Source organism: Oncorhynchus tshawytscha, linkage group LG05, assembly GCF_018296145.1.
Source record: "Oncorhynchus tshawytscha isolate Ot180627B linkage group LG05, Otsh_v2.0, whole genome shotgun sequence".
NCBI lineage: Eukaryota > Metazoa > Chordata > Actinopteri > Salmoniformes > Salmonidae > Oncorhynchus > Oncorhynchus tshawytscha.
In genome coordinates, this window is record NC_056433.1 from 66,462,785 (window position 1) to 66,477,080 (window position 14,296).

The 14,296-nt window shown below is 43.0% G+C and overlaps 1 long non-coding RNA gene across 1 annotated transcript; it reads left to right on the forward strand.

Annotated features, from left to right (window-relative positions):
• Positions 1 to 378: 378 nt before the first annotated feature.
• On the forward strand, positions 379 to 11,481 carry LOC112251826. Its single transcript, XR_002953725.2, has 2 exons — positions 379 to 681; positions 9,530 to 11,481. It is a non-coding gene; the product is annotated as an uncharacterized LOC112251826 (long non-coding RNA).
• The last annotated feature ends 2,815 nt before the right edge of the window (positions 11,482 to 14,296 follow it).

Below are 14,296 nucleotides of genomic sequence, written 5' to 3' on the forward strand. Positions count from 1 at the left end.
ACACCACCTCTTGGAAATGGTCACCACGGATCCAGACGACCACCTGAAGGGATCTCTCCACGGACGTATCGTGAAGGCGGTGACACACCCGTGATTTATGTTATAGTTTAAAGATACTCTCCTTATGTTTCTTGTTCTTGAAAAAAAGAAGATTTGTGTTTTCCTTGAGTGATCATCCTTGATTGAGTGTTTTAAGAAGAAAGAAATACCTCAATAGAGAACTTTGTTCAATAAAGAAAACTGCTTCCTGACGCGTTCATTTCACCCTTCCGATTTAGAGCAACCTCAAAGTACTTGGTCCGCTCACATAACAGACATGAAACAAAACACGGACAGTGTCTGGACAAGGGAAACAAAATGACATAAATGCTGACACGGGGATGAAACTGAGGAATAGACAGATATAGGGGAGGCAATCAATAAAGTGATGAAGTCCAGGTGAGTCCAATGAAGCACTCATGCGTGCAAAGATGGTGACAGGTGTGCGCAATGATGGGCAGCCCGGCGCACTTGACTGGGACTGCAAGAGAGGGGAAGCGGGAGCAGTGTGACAGTTCTAAACATTTTACTCAACATAAGGCTTTGATTTCAACTTCAATGTTTCTGAAATCATGAAGACTCTCAGGACTACTCAAAAGAAACACAAGGGTTGGCTCTGGGTCAAAAAGTAACATAAACCCTGTAAGTGTAAGATTATTTTATTTAGTAACATCCGTCTAATCTGCTGTGGCCAGGGAGCCTCTGTGTTTTATGATTATGCTGGTCCTCAGCAGCACTGTCTATGATTTAACATCTTAACATTTCCACCATCTTAAAACGTTTAACTGGCTCAGCGCTCCGGAGCACCGGTCTCTCACTGCCTGTTTCTATCACTTTTTCTCTTTTTCTCTCTCTCTCGCTACTCATCTTTTACTGTACATTCTCTTTCAAATTTGTATCCCTGCATTTCCCTCTTTCTCTTTCTTCCCTTGTCACTATCCCCTCAGCTGTTCATGTGTTGCTCTCTCTGACATTGTTGCTGCCTCAGAGTTTGCTTGTAAGGTTGACTGGGATTGTGACAAGGTAGGCAGTGGCTAGAAGGGATACAGCTTCAAGAGATGAAATCTAGCTTCTCTTCACTATTTCTAAGGGGAATACGGACTGAGAGGCACCGTGGACATGTGCGTGTGTGTGTGTTTGTGTGTGTGTGTCTGTGTGTAGGTCTGTGTCATTGCATGTGCTGCATGATCCAGGGCAAACCTCAAACCTTAATTTCGATCATGGAACTCATTATGCCTTTATTATGCAATTAATATACCATTATGTATACAGAAATAGTCGCTCCCCATGTATCCATTTTCAGCTGAAGCTTAAAAAACATCAAGATCTGACCCAGAAATGTCAAATCTTTTCCATAGTACACAAGTCTGAGATGGAGAAATTATGCAGAGAACAGACTAGGTGGCGTGAGTGATCAGCCGCAAATTATTCCATTTGGATTCACAACGCAGCAGCTAATTTGAGAAACTGACTCCAATTTCCTAGAGGCCACGGTGCATTGCCTGACGAATCTAGTTCCAACACGCTCTTATTTACTCTCAAATTCCATGGAGACATGGGTCTACAGGACCTGAACTAAAGAATAGGAGAAATGGTAATGAGGGTGTGTGAGGTTTCTGAGCTGTGTGTGTGTGCATGCATGTGTGTACGTGCCTCTTGTGACTTGACAGTTTGGAGTGTGCCGCTGCGTACATATCCTTGACATACTCTCTCGACTATAGTCAGAGTCTGTGACAGCACTCCAGGGAATGGTTTACAGCCTCTAAAATAAGTTTGATGGGAGCTTGTATGAAAAATGGGGTAAAACTGTGTGTGTTTGGCATCTGCATGCTATCTAAAGTAGAATAGGAGGGGATTCAAAGGAATGTAAAAAAAAGGGTGGTTAAACCTTAAAGTTAAATTTCTCATCAATGTAAACTGTGAGTAGGCCGGTGATTTATTTTACAGGTAATAGCAGAAATAACTAAGTAATATATTGGTGGTACAATGTAAGGACATCAATGATGAGATATTTGGTCAGTGAGCAGTAAAGGACATTTGAAAACAGATAAGATGCACAGTATCACTGCCTGCATGGTTGTCACAGCGTTCTGCTCCATGGTCCTGGAATATGCTGCCGAACTGTTTCACAAGATGAACGTTATGGTGAGACCGGATTAAAACCAAAACCAAATGTATAGCTAATAAAACTATGTCTCAACCATAAGGCTCAAGGGGACTAGAAGACATGGTATTTGCAGTTCACTCACCGTCCTCACAATGTGGAGTGGAGAGATTCCATTTGTGGGGGAAGGATTTCAGTGGTGGACCAGCTTAGCAGGTTACTAGGCAAGTTGGAGAGGAGCCCAGCTGCGGGCTTGTTTTAAATGAGTTCAGGCACTGCTGAGCCGACATGGTCCCTGCAATGTTGTGATTCGATTGTGGAGTGTTATTGAGGCTCTCTTTGCTCATAATGGCCCTCATTTATCCTCTCTAATATTATTCAGATGAGAGGAGAATGGCATGCTCCTCTCCTCACTAGCCTATATGCAGCGATCCACTGGGGTTTGGGTAAATTTGAGCATCCCACGAGGAATGGGGGATGGCCAAATATAAAGCCGACTAGTTCTTAGCTTCATGCTGCTGTCACGAGATCATTTGTAATTTGTCATTTGAATATCTTCTGTATTTTGAAGAAGAAACAAAATATAGCATCAAATAAGTGCTTAGTGGCATGAAAAAGACCCAAGTCCAGGCACTGATGTGGGTGTGCAAGTTAAAAAGCCTTTAACGTGTGGGGAAGTTCATAAATAAAATACATGGTGTCTCAGACAGCCAAAACACGTTGGTGTAATTTAACAGAACTACCCCTCCCGGATCTGGGAGAATTGTCATCAACTGACACTAATGAACTAGTCCACACATTTAAAGTTTTTTTGTTTCTTTATATTTTATCCCCTTTTTCTCCCCAATTTGGTGATATCTAATTGTGATTTTGTCTCAACGCTGCAACTCCCCAATTGGCTCGGGAGATGCGAAGGTTGAGTCATGCGTCCTCCAAAACATGACCTGCCAAACCGCGCTTCTTAACACCCGCTCGCTTAACCTGGAAGCCAGCCGCACCAATGTGTCGGAAGAAACACTGTTCAACTGATGACCGGACTCAGCCTGCAGGCGCCTGGCCTGCCACAAGGGGTCGCTATGCCACGATGAGCCAAGTAAAACCCCCGGCCAAACCCTTTCCCTAAGACTGATGATGCTGGGCCAATTGTAAGCCGCCCTATGGGACTCCCGGTTGTGGCCGGTTGTGACACAGCCTGGGATTGAACCCAGTTCTGTAGTGTTGTGATGCCTCAAGCACTGTGATGCAGTGGCACTAATTTGTGGTTATACGTTTTCCTTTTGTTTTTCCAGTACTATTCCCCTCCAAGAGCACCTGTGATTGTTTTGGAATACCTGAAGTACTGCTGCTACTTCTTTTTATTCAATCATTTGCATTTTGTTGAATATTTAAAGATATTACCGGCAATGTGAAAAGACATAGGCTCCTTTAAGTAACAGTCTTATTTCTTGTGGCCAGCTCTGTGATTTCAGAGGACTAGGCACATATGGTCTAATCAATAGAGAGGGAAGTATTTATTTCAGGTTCAGCTATTTCACCACAGCTGTCTGTCACTCTTACAGACTAATTGTGTTTAATTGTAGGTTGAACCGGAACACTCACACATCAGACATCAAACACACATACACATACTTGCACATGCGCAAAAACACTTATGCACACACATGAACACACACATGAACATGAACACAGACACTTCCTGGAAAATGGGTGCAGACAAACTGGGATTTTATGTCTGAGAATTTTGGATGGAGCCAATGCTTTTTCAGTAGGAGGCATAGGACAATGGACATTGTCTGACATTGTCTGGCAAAAAACATACCTTCTTAAGTATGCTTCTCATCCGACAATAGTTGACTTGAGATATACCTTTGACAGAAAAAAATGAACAATGTTGTAGGTGTTCATGCGCCTAAGTGTGGCCGTAGCCTAATAGTAACAGAAACGGAACAGAAATTGATATAATTTGGGCAGTACCTCCCCTGCTCTATTTCAGGGCATTACCAATAGGTGGCACTGTACCCTTATTGGACAGTATGCCTGAAGTCTGCCATGTTTTCCTGACTGTAACAAATATCAGTTGGTGAGTTGAAAACAATATCTTGCCATTTGTGAAAGTCTCTTTTGGTTCATGGTGTGTGTGTGTGTTTGTGTGTGTGCGTGTGTGATAGAGGGAGGGTTCTGGTCAGGAAGGCTACAGTGAGCACCTGCTGTACCTGCTGTCCGAGCGGGACTCAGTCCCTCTGCCGTTTGACACCACTCAAGTCTATGTGTGTGTCAGAGTGTGTGTCAGAGTGTGCGTCAGTGTGTGTCCTCTACTAGGTATCCCCCTTTCTCTTTCCCTCTCCTTTACCCCAGCAGATAATCTATTCTGCATAAAGGTTAAAAGCACACACACACACACACACGCACACGCACACACGCACACACACACACACAGTGAATGCTCTGGGGGAGCCACAGCCATGGCTGTTGATTGCTTATTTTACTGAGGCCACAGTCGGGCAGCGAGCCTGGCAGGCGCACCACAGCATACTTCATCAAAGCCAGCCCCTGGAAATCGTAGAAACCGTGCCAATCACCCAGGTGCCTTTGATGCCTTGCTCCACACAGGGGTATACATGGGGTGCATCTCAATACTTGAAAATGTCCTCCTCTCATCTCTTAATTTCCTCTCTTTCATCTGTGTTGACCTGAAAACATATTACAGGTAAATGCATAATTAGTCGATGTCTGGGAAATAGCTTTCTGGAGGCTGGTTCTTTCTCATCAGAGCAAATGGGGGAAAAGAGATGAGGAATCCACTCTGTACTATTAAGATGCAGCCTTGCACGGAGTCAACAAAGGAAAAACATTTCTTCATGGGTGTGTGGGATCGTTCTGAAATTGCGTTAGAAAATATTTCCCGGGAGTACGGGAAGAAAAGTGAGAGAAAAATAGGCAATTGCTTTTTCTTTTACAGGCAGGAGTCAGTGAAGTCTGTGACAGCAGACATGTCTTAGGTGTGGAGTGGAGAGTGTATGTCACAGGTGCAAAACTACATGGTAAATATCTGGGCTCGTATTTAGAGGTGGAAACCATCTGGGTGGTAGTTCTAAACATTGTTGTTGTTTGTTTTTTGAAAGAGAGAGCATTGAATGGATATGCTGTTGGGGCCAGGGAGTGTTATCCTTTTATACAGGCAAGGGTAATACTACAAGTAAATAAAGCTGAGTTCTTGTCACCAGGACAGGTAAGTTCCTGTCACCATCTTGTCCTTGATGTGGCTCCATTGACAAAAAAAGGGGAAAATGCCACCTAGGACTAGCTGGTCTCTCTTTTAAAAATAGTTTTTCTCTCAGCAAGCCTAACCTGGATGAATCATTCAAGGTTCAATCAAATTGTTAAAGTAAACAATACATTTAAGGACAGACATCCCACTGGCACGGACGTCAATTCAACGTATAATCCACTTTGGTTCTACGTCATTTCATTTAAATTACGTGGAAACAACTTTGATTCAACCAGCGTGTGCCCAGTAGGATGTTTCTTTATTCATCTTGCTCTTTACTCAACAGACAACTCCATCAATTGAAAGTGACAAGGACTTGAATATTATTTTGTACATCAAGGTTATTATGATAAAATAAACATAGTTCTCAATGTCTTACGTGCAGCTATGTAAAGGTTAGATAACATTTTAGGTGAGTCTCTCCATTGTGTCTATACCTGGATCCATCATGGCCGACTAGTTACAGGTCTCAGGACTGCCCCATAAACTACAGAAGCAAAAGACCTAAATAGTTACAATGATGAAGGGAAGATTAAAAGTATACTTTCAAACAGTTTACTTTGTACCAGGATTACATAGATGAATGGGAGTTATAGAGTATACGTTCTAAACAATGACCAGCATAATTCAAAACAATGGATGAGTAGGCAGGTAGTCTAGTGGTTAGACTGTTGGATTAGTAACTGAACGGTTGCAAGATTGAATCCCCAAGCTGACAAGGTAAAAATCTGTCGTTCTGCGCCTGAACAAGGCAGTTAACCCACTGTTCCTAGGCTGTCATTGAAAATAAGAAATAGTTCTTAACTGACTTGCCTAGTTAAATAAAGGTTAAAAAAAACATCAATTTTACTATGGCCAGCCTCTCATTCTTTTCCACCACTATCGTACAGGCCCTCATATGGAGGTGACTGGACAGCTAAAGGGAACAGTATGGACCAGAGAGGACTTCACTTGCAGGCTCATGCCTTTGCTGTGACCTCTACTGCTGTGACCTGGGGACTGTCAAGGTGTGGTGTCAGAGATGGAGAGTCACAGTCACCTAGATCATTCATTCATTCATTTCATTCATTCATTCATTCATTCATTCATGTCAGTCTGTCTGTCTGTCTGTCTGTCTGTCTGTCTGTCTGTCTGTCTGTCTGTCTGTCTGTCTGTCTGTCTGTCTGTCTGTCTGTCTGTCTGTCTGTCTGTCTGTCTGTCTGTCTGTCTGTCTGTCTGTCTGTCTGTCTGTCTGTCTGTCTGTCTGTCTGTCTGTCTGTCTGTCTGTCTGTCTGTCTGTCTGTCTGTCTGTCTGTCTGTCTGTCTGTCTGTCTGTCTGTCTGTCTGTCTGTCTGTCTGTCTGTCTGTCTGTCTGTCTGTCTGTCTGTCTGTCTGTCTGTCTGTCTGTCTGTCTGTCTGTCTGTCTGTCTGTCTGTCTGTCTGTCTGTCTGTCTGTCTGTCTGTCTGTCTGTCTGTCTGTCTGTCTGTCTGTCTGTCTGTCTGGGGTGACACCCAGAACAGTGGCTGAACAGTAGTCATAACCCTCTCCATCTCACTGACAGACCGTCCTTTGGAAAAGAGTGAGAGGTGGGGTTGCGTAACCTCCCCACACACAAACAAACCACAGGGACTTATGTTACATGCTACTGTGATTGCTTCCTGGTGTTTGAAAGATTGGGTTTAGGTAGAGATGTCACATGTCATGGGGGAAGGAGAAATCATCAACACATTGGAATTGGAGGGACATCAATGGTAGCAACACTAACACTTTGGGCCGGATTCAATCAAGTTTGTCTTGGAGTGTCTAGAGCCCACACACATAATCTGTTTTATTCTGAAAACGGCAAGTCTCACCTTGTCTATCTTATGTTTTCACAGTACCATTAAAACTTGGGCTTTTTCAGTACACAACTACTATGTGAATCCTGCAGGGAAGGTTTATTTGAATTAAACCCTCTTGTCTCACATTCAGAGCAGGGCTCTAATAACATAACTTTTTAATCATGTAAATGGTGGCATTCCAACTTCCTGTCTGAAGGGGTATTAAAACTATTTGGGGATTCTCCATTTGATAATTAACCTTTGGAGGGAGAGTTTTATTTTCGCTCTGGGATCCTCTCGACATCCTCAATAGGCACTTGACCACCTGCAAAGTCAGAATCCCAGTGGGATAAATGTAAAACACTCAGTAAGGGAGATAGTTTGAGAGGAGGGGGAAGGACGGAGGGGAGAGGAGGGGTATGAATGCAAATGCATTGATAATTGCTGGTTCTTCAAATTGGCTGACACGAGCACCCATCTGCTGCAAGAGTGTAGTGTGCAAAGTGCTCGCTAATTAAAACGTTTGAAAGTCATTTTAGGAAATTTAAATTATTAAATGTTAATTTATGTAATTTCCTCACATTGGGAACAGGGTGTGGAATTGCTGTACCCTATTATCAAATGGTGTGTGTTTGCGCGTGTGTGTGTGTGTGTGTGTTGGGGAGGGTGGGGGGAGAGTAAGTAACACACTAACACACATGTATTATGAAGCACTGTCAGATTAATGATATGCAACAGTTATTTAGCCAGTAATGTTTAATTTTGCGTACAATCCAGTGATAAGCCATTAGCTAATGTGGTTTGATTCAGAGTTTTATGTTGATGTAATAACAAACAGGTGCCCTTGAATATACACCACTACAACTACTGCACATCCATAGTGTTAATAGCTGAGACACTGGGATCATGTATTTCATGACACAATCACAGACCCACACACTGTCCGCATGTCATATCTGTCTCGAACTCTGTCTCAATATCCTAGCTGTCTTTTTTTCTGCTTTAATAGATCTGTCAGGATGCCAAACTGAAGTAATGTTATAAGTGTATCATAAGGGGATGGCGGTGAGCCTTTTAAAATGACTGATTAAAACAAAACACTCAGAACTACAAGACGACCTTCACCCTGAAAACATAGATTAATAGAAGTCAAATGAGCTCGATTAGATATGAGTGGCATCACCAAGTTCAAGTGTGATTTATTTAGCTAGGACAGTCATTGCGAACAGATTCTTCTTTACAATAACAACCTTGGCTGAGAGGTGAACAATTAAGGATGCAGGAGACATACACACACTCACCTCTAACATCCCTCTCGTCACTTCTTAGTAGTAACATTAATACAGTAAAATAGAAACCGTTCTGTTGACTGGGTTTGACCTTACTGCATCAACCCCTGAAGTGCTGCCTCCTAGTCCGTCTGTGACTTTGTCCAAATGACCAGCCGTCCTCTTCTCTTCTGTACTGATTAATGTTGGCTGCTGGCACATTAGATGGATTATGCATGTTTGGGATGGCTTGGGATGATAAGGCGTTTCTTCTGTCACCCTGAACAGGGTTCTGTTGGCTCTGATAGATTTACATGCGAATCAGAAACCCATTATCATATCAGAAACACAAGTCGATCAATGAAACACCTCTAGGTTAGACACTCTCTCTTTCCGTGCTGGTGTAAGTAATGAAAACAGCCTCATCGTTCTGTTCTAGACATCATAGGACCGTTATATACATACAGTACGTGTGGGGCTGCATGAAATAATCTATTCGCTCTCTTATCATTTCACAGGGTACGCAGTGCTTCCAAGCGGCACGGTGCAGTCACTGAGCTATTTCTGGGTCTTTAGTAGGACTTAGGGATTGTTTTGGATCATAACTCCCCAAGGTTGTCAACACGGCAGGTCAATCCCTGCATAAGCACAGGAATTTAGAGGGTCACATTGTGTTGTCATTGATGTCATGAGACAATGACACAACAATGAATGGCTTGAGACAAAGACCTGAGCTATCCATTATAACCTGAGGGAGTGTTGCGTATTGTGTACAGCTGATGCACTCTCTTTATCTCTATCTGTCTCTGTCTCTCTCTCCCTCTTTATTTATCATTGCTGTTCTGAATCCTCCCTGTGTCCTTGTTTTTGTTTCTAACAAGCATCTTGAGTGACTAGGTACGGTGCCCAACCCCCCTGAGATAATGTTGCAGATTTATCATTATAATGAATCATTATACATCTGCCACAATGTAATGACAGGAAGATAAAAACTGCTGCATGATTTACCTCACTGCCATACTCCATTGGATTTTTGTTTCTGTGAATTAGCATACAGCACGCCCGCCAAGACTGCAGAGGAGGAGGCAGGAGGGAAGGGATTGCTGTGACTGCCCCATCATAAAAACAGAATCTGAGGACATCACATCAACAACAGCTTCCGCCAGAGGTTTACGACCAGAGAGTGAAACCACTGAGGCTGGATGAAACCAGGGGCTGTCGGGCAGTTGTCAGAAAGTGTCCTCTCTTCTTCCTTAGGGCCTGTTGGGTCCAATGTTCTTTTCCGACACAAAATACCTCCGTCCATCGGTCTTTAAGGGAGAATGAAATATGGATAGAAGGATGAATGAATGGAAATATGAGTGTAAGGAAGAATGGAGGGATGGGTGAATGAGTGTAATGAGGGGAGGAGAGATGAGTTTAATAAAAGAAGGATGAATGACTGTAGTAGACAGACACACACAACCTCCCTGATGCAAAAAAGGGAACAGTGAATGTTAATGAGATAACATCTCGATACAGACTGGCTCATCATATCTGTATGTAACATTCATGATGACCTGCAGTGACATGGAACCTCGATCTCTTCTGACAGGAAGTAGCGTTGCAGTGGCCTAACCCAGGGAGAGACACAGCCCCCGGTGGTGGCCCTTGGCACTGACACATCTTGGCAGACACACTTCACAAGGTCACCAGTGCATTAAAGCAACAGTAAAGGTTAAAGCTGAAGTAACTGACTGCCCAGTCTCACACGACCCCGGGGCTGCTTTCAACAACTCTGTCCTGTCACATTCCTTCTAGCTCGTTCATTTTCTCGAAGCAATGTTTGACATTTGTTATTTTCTCTGGGAGTTTAGCTAATACTAATTCCTGTGAAATTCCTCGTGTTGATTTGGTAAAAGAGCACAGGCTACACAACTCAAAAAGCTTCTGTAGTCCAGAATGGGAACGCAAATCCCCCATCCCCATCAAAGCATTGTGGAGTCACTTTGAGTGACTTTAATACTGATTAAGCTGACAATGGTGTGATGGCTTGAGCCTTCTGGAGATGGACCTTATATTAGGAAATAGGCCAGGCACTGTGCAGTGGTAGTGGTCAGGACTGAGCCATACATACGTATATCCTCTTCTTACAGCCCCTCCTGACCTTGTGAAGGGTTTATGGCTGAACAAGGTAAAGGTTTTTGTCAGCATAAACTGTTATTGTGCTCCTCTGCCACGGCGGGAAACATCCTGACTCGGCACAGTCCGAAATACAGTATATCCCTCCCCCTGGTATGTTTCATCCGTTTATCCTTTCAAGGGTGACTGTGAGTGCCGTGGTCTGGAATTCACACTCTGTCTCTCTATCCTTTTTTTTCTCCCTCTCTCTCTTTTACTCCATCTTCTGACTCTCTCTCTCTGAGTAGAAAGGAACATGGAGAACCGAGGCCATCCAACAACATTGGCAAAATATTAGGGAGTTTCACACTTTCAAGTTTATGGGGATAGCATAAGAAAACCAAAGTCACAATTTCTAGACAAGGCCTATAGCCTTTAATCATACTGTGTCGGTCTGAGGAGAATGAAGCATTTGTGTTTTGATTGATTGATGGATTCCAACGTAACCAAGTACTTCAGAAGCATATGTAGCAAACAAGAACAACGCATCAATCAAGACAGCAAGAGGATCCAGCTGTCTCCAGCATCAGTCAGTCTGGAGCATCTGACTACTCTGCTCTTAAATCATCCTGGAGAGAAACAAATTGTTCTGTCTTTACGGCAGAGTTTCCGACACGTCAACAGAAACTGAATGAACTTCCAAGCATTTCAAATATCAGGTACTGAAAAAAGTACATTGAAAACAGGTTTTTATTGTAAACATGTCTCAATATTCTTGTTCTGTCTGTATGATTGATTTGTGCTGTTTTTAAAGATGGAACACAGGAATAATTGTTGTTGCTATAAAGTAACAGACAATGAATAAAGAAATCACCTGTAAGTAAGTGAACGTTGTCACCTCAGCCGCTCTCCTATGTCCATGGTAACCCCTGAGTGCTGATGTCTTAAACACATGCCAACACGACATATCGATGTGCATGCCACCTCTCACATTCCCTTTCCTCTCATTTCCACTCACTCGTTCCATCATTCATCCCCCACTCCTCCCATCTCTGCTTTTCGTGTCATCTCCCCTCCTTTTTTACCACCCTCCAGCTTCCAGTCACGTCTCCCCTATATTGAACATGCCTAACCACGTGTATAATCTAAATGCCTAACCACTTCGAACAGACATACAGTGCATTCGGAAAGTATTCAGACCCCTTGACTTTTTCCACATTTTGTTACATTATGGCCTTAATCTAAAATTGATTTTAAAAAACAAATCCTCATCAATCAACACACAATACCCCATAATGACAAAGCCAAAATCATGTTACTTTTCATTTTTGTACATTTATAAAAATAAAAAATGGAAATATCACCTTTACATAAGTATTCAGACCCTTCTCGTAAAAAATAACAAAATTAGACATACTATGCTGTTTTTACTTGTCCAGTGTTATATGCTAGTGTTTTTTTTGCTGATGTAGGCTTGTCTTGTATGACTTAGTCATAAGTCTGGGCGAACAGATAAGAGCCGGGTGCAACCGCAGTATGTGGCACCCGTTTGTACTACCTGCAGGAACTCCTCTGTGTGGAAACTTGCAGGAAGGAACAGACAATGGTGGCAACGTCAGCTATCTTAATCTACACAGACAAGCTAAATGCCTTTTATACACTATGTTCCCCACCCCTGTTTGCACACATCTGCTAACTGCCACATAGACAAAGAGGTTGGACATTTCTATAATATCTGAGCGCCAATTCTGTTCTTGAAGCTTTCAACTCTGACTATTCTTAGTGATGGTTGATTGCTTAATTTTTGCAAATCTTAGAATAAAATTGTTGTTCGAAAGTATCTGCAGTCTCTCTTCCTGTAGAATGTCTCTGACAATTTACTCAGTACTTTGTTGAAGCACCTTTGTTTGCCATGAAAGGCTCAAGTTTCTTTGGGTATGACCCTTCAAGCTTGGCACACCTGAATTTGGGGAGATTCTCCCATTCTTCTCTGCAGATATTCTCAAGCTCCAGTACCAGACGGAAGGCTGGCTCAGGGTCAGGATAGGCAGAGGTCAATTATCAAATCAAATCAAATTTTATTTGTCACATACACATGGTTAGCAGATGTTAATGCGAGTGTAGCGAAATGCTTGTGCTTCTAGTTCCGACAATGCAGAGGTGGGGCAAAGGTACAGGTCAGCAGACAGGCTCAGGGTCAGGGGCAGGCAGAGTGGTCAGGCAGGCGCATTCAGAGTCAGGACAGGCAAGGGTCAAAACCAGGAGAGCGAGAAAAAGAGAGACTGGGAAAAGCAGGAGCTGAGAACACAATTGCTGGATGACTTGACAAACAAGACTAACTGGCAACAAACAAACAGAGAACACAGGTATAAATACACAGGGGATTATGGGGACGATGGGCGACACCTGTAGGGGGGTGGAGACAATCACAAAAACAGGTGATACAGATCAGGGTTTGACACTAAGAATACTCTAGGATGTAATTGCTGCCAAGGGTGCTTCAACAAAGTACCTAGTAAAGCGTCTGAATACTTACGTAATTGGTTTTTCAGTTGTTTATTTTTAATACATTTGCAAACATTTCTAAAAACCTGTTTTTGCTCTCATTATGGGGAATCGTGTTTGAAGGTAAGACCCAGGTGCAGACAGTGTCGAAGTAACACAAGTTTATTATATCGAACACGGGCAGGCAAAGGTTCAGGATGGCAGGCATGCTCAGGGTCAGGCAGAAAGGTCAAAACTGGGAAAACTAGAAAACAGGAACTATAGACAAGACAGGAGCAAAACGAACTGGTAACAGACAGAGAACACAGGTATAAATACACAGGGGATTATGGGCGACACCTGGAGAGGGGTGGAGAGAAGCACAAAGACAGGTGAAATAGATCAGGGCGTGACAATTGTGTGTAAATTGATTAGGGGGAAAACGATTAAATCAATTTTAGAGTAACGCTGCAAGCTAACAAAATGTGAAAAGGTTAAGGGGTCTGAATACTGAATCTGAAGGCACTTTATATGAATAGAGTGTAAATAGCATTTTTGTTGTCTATTGGTGTCTTTTCTATATACAGTACAGTGTATAACTCATTTTTTTATTTTTATGTATGTATTATGTTGTTGTCTTCAATTACTGTTCTGTCACGCATTTGTAGGTTTATGTAGACCACAGGAAGAGTAGCTGCTGCTTGTAGGGATCCTAACTTAGCTAATAGGGATCCTAACCATCTCATCGAACTCCCTATTGTCAGACCCTGACCATAGAAACCTGTTTCTTCTCTGTTGGTTGGGGCGTGATAGTGACTAGGGTGGGTCATCTAGGTGATTTATGGTTTATGTTGGCCTGGTATGGTTCCCAATCAGAGACAGCTGTTTATCGTTGTCTCTGATTGGGGATCATATTTAGGCAGCCATTTCCTTATTGTGCTTTGTGGGATCTTGTCTACAGATAGTTGCCTGTGTGCACACCAGTAGCTTCACGGTGCATGCGTGCGTGTTTGTTTTGTTTGGTGAGTTTCTATTAATTAAAATATGTGGAACTCTACGCACGCTGCGCCTTGGTCCAATCATTTCGACGAGCGTGACAGAAGATCCCACCAACACCGGACGAAGCAGCGTGCCCAGGAGATAATGGCATCCTGGTCTGTGGAGGAGATTAGGGAGAGAACATCCTGGACTTGGGACGACATAATAGCAGGAGAGAACAGCCTTCCATAGAGG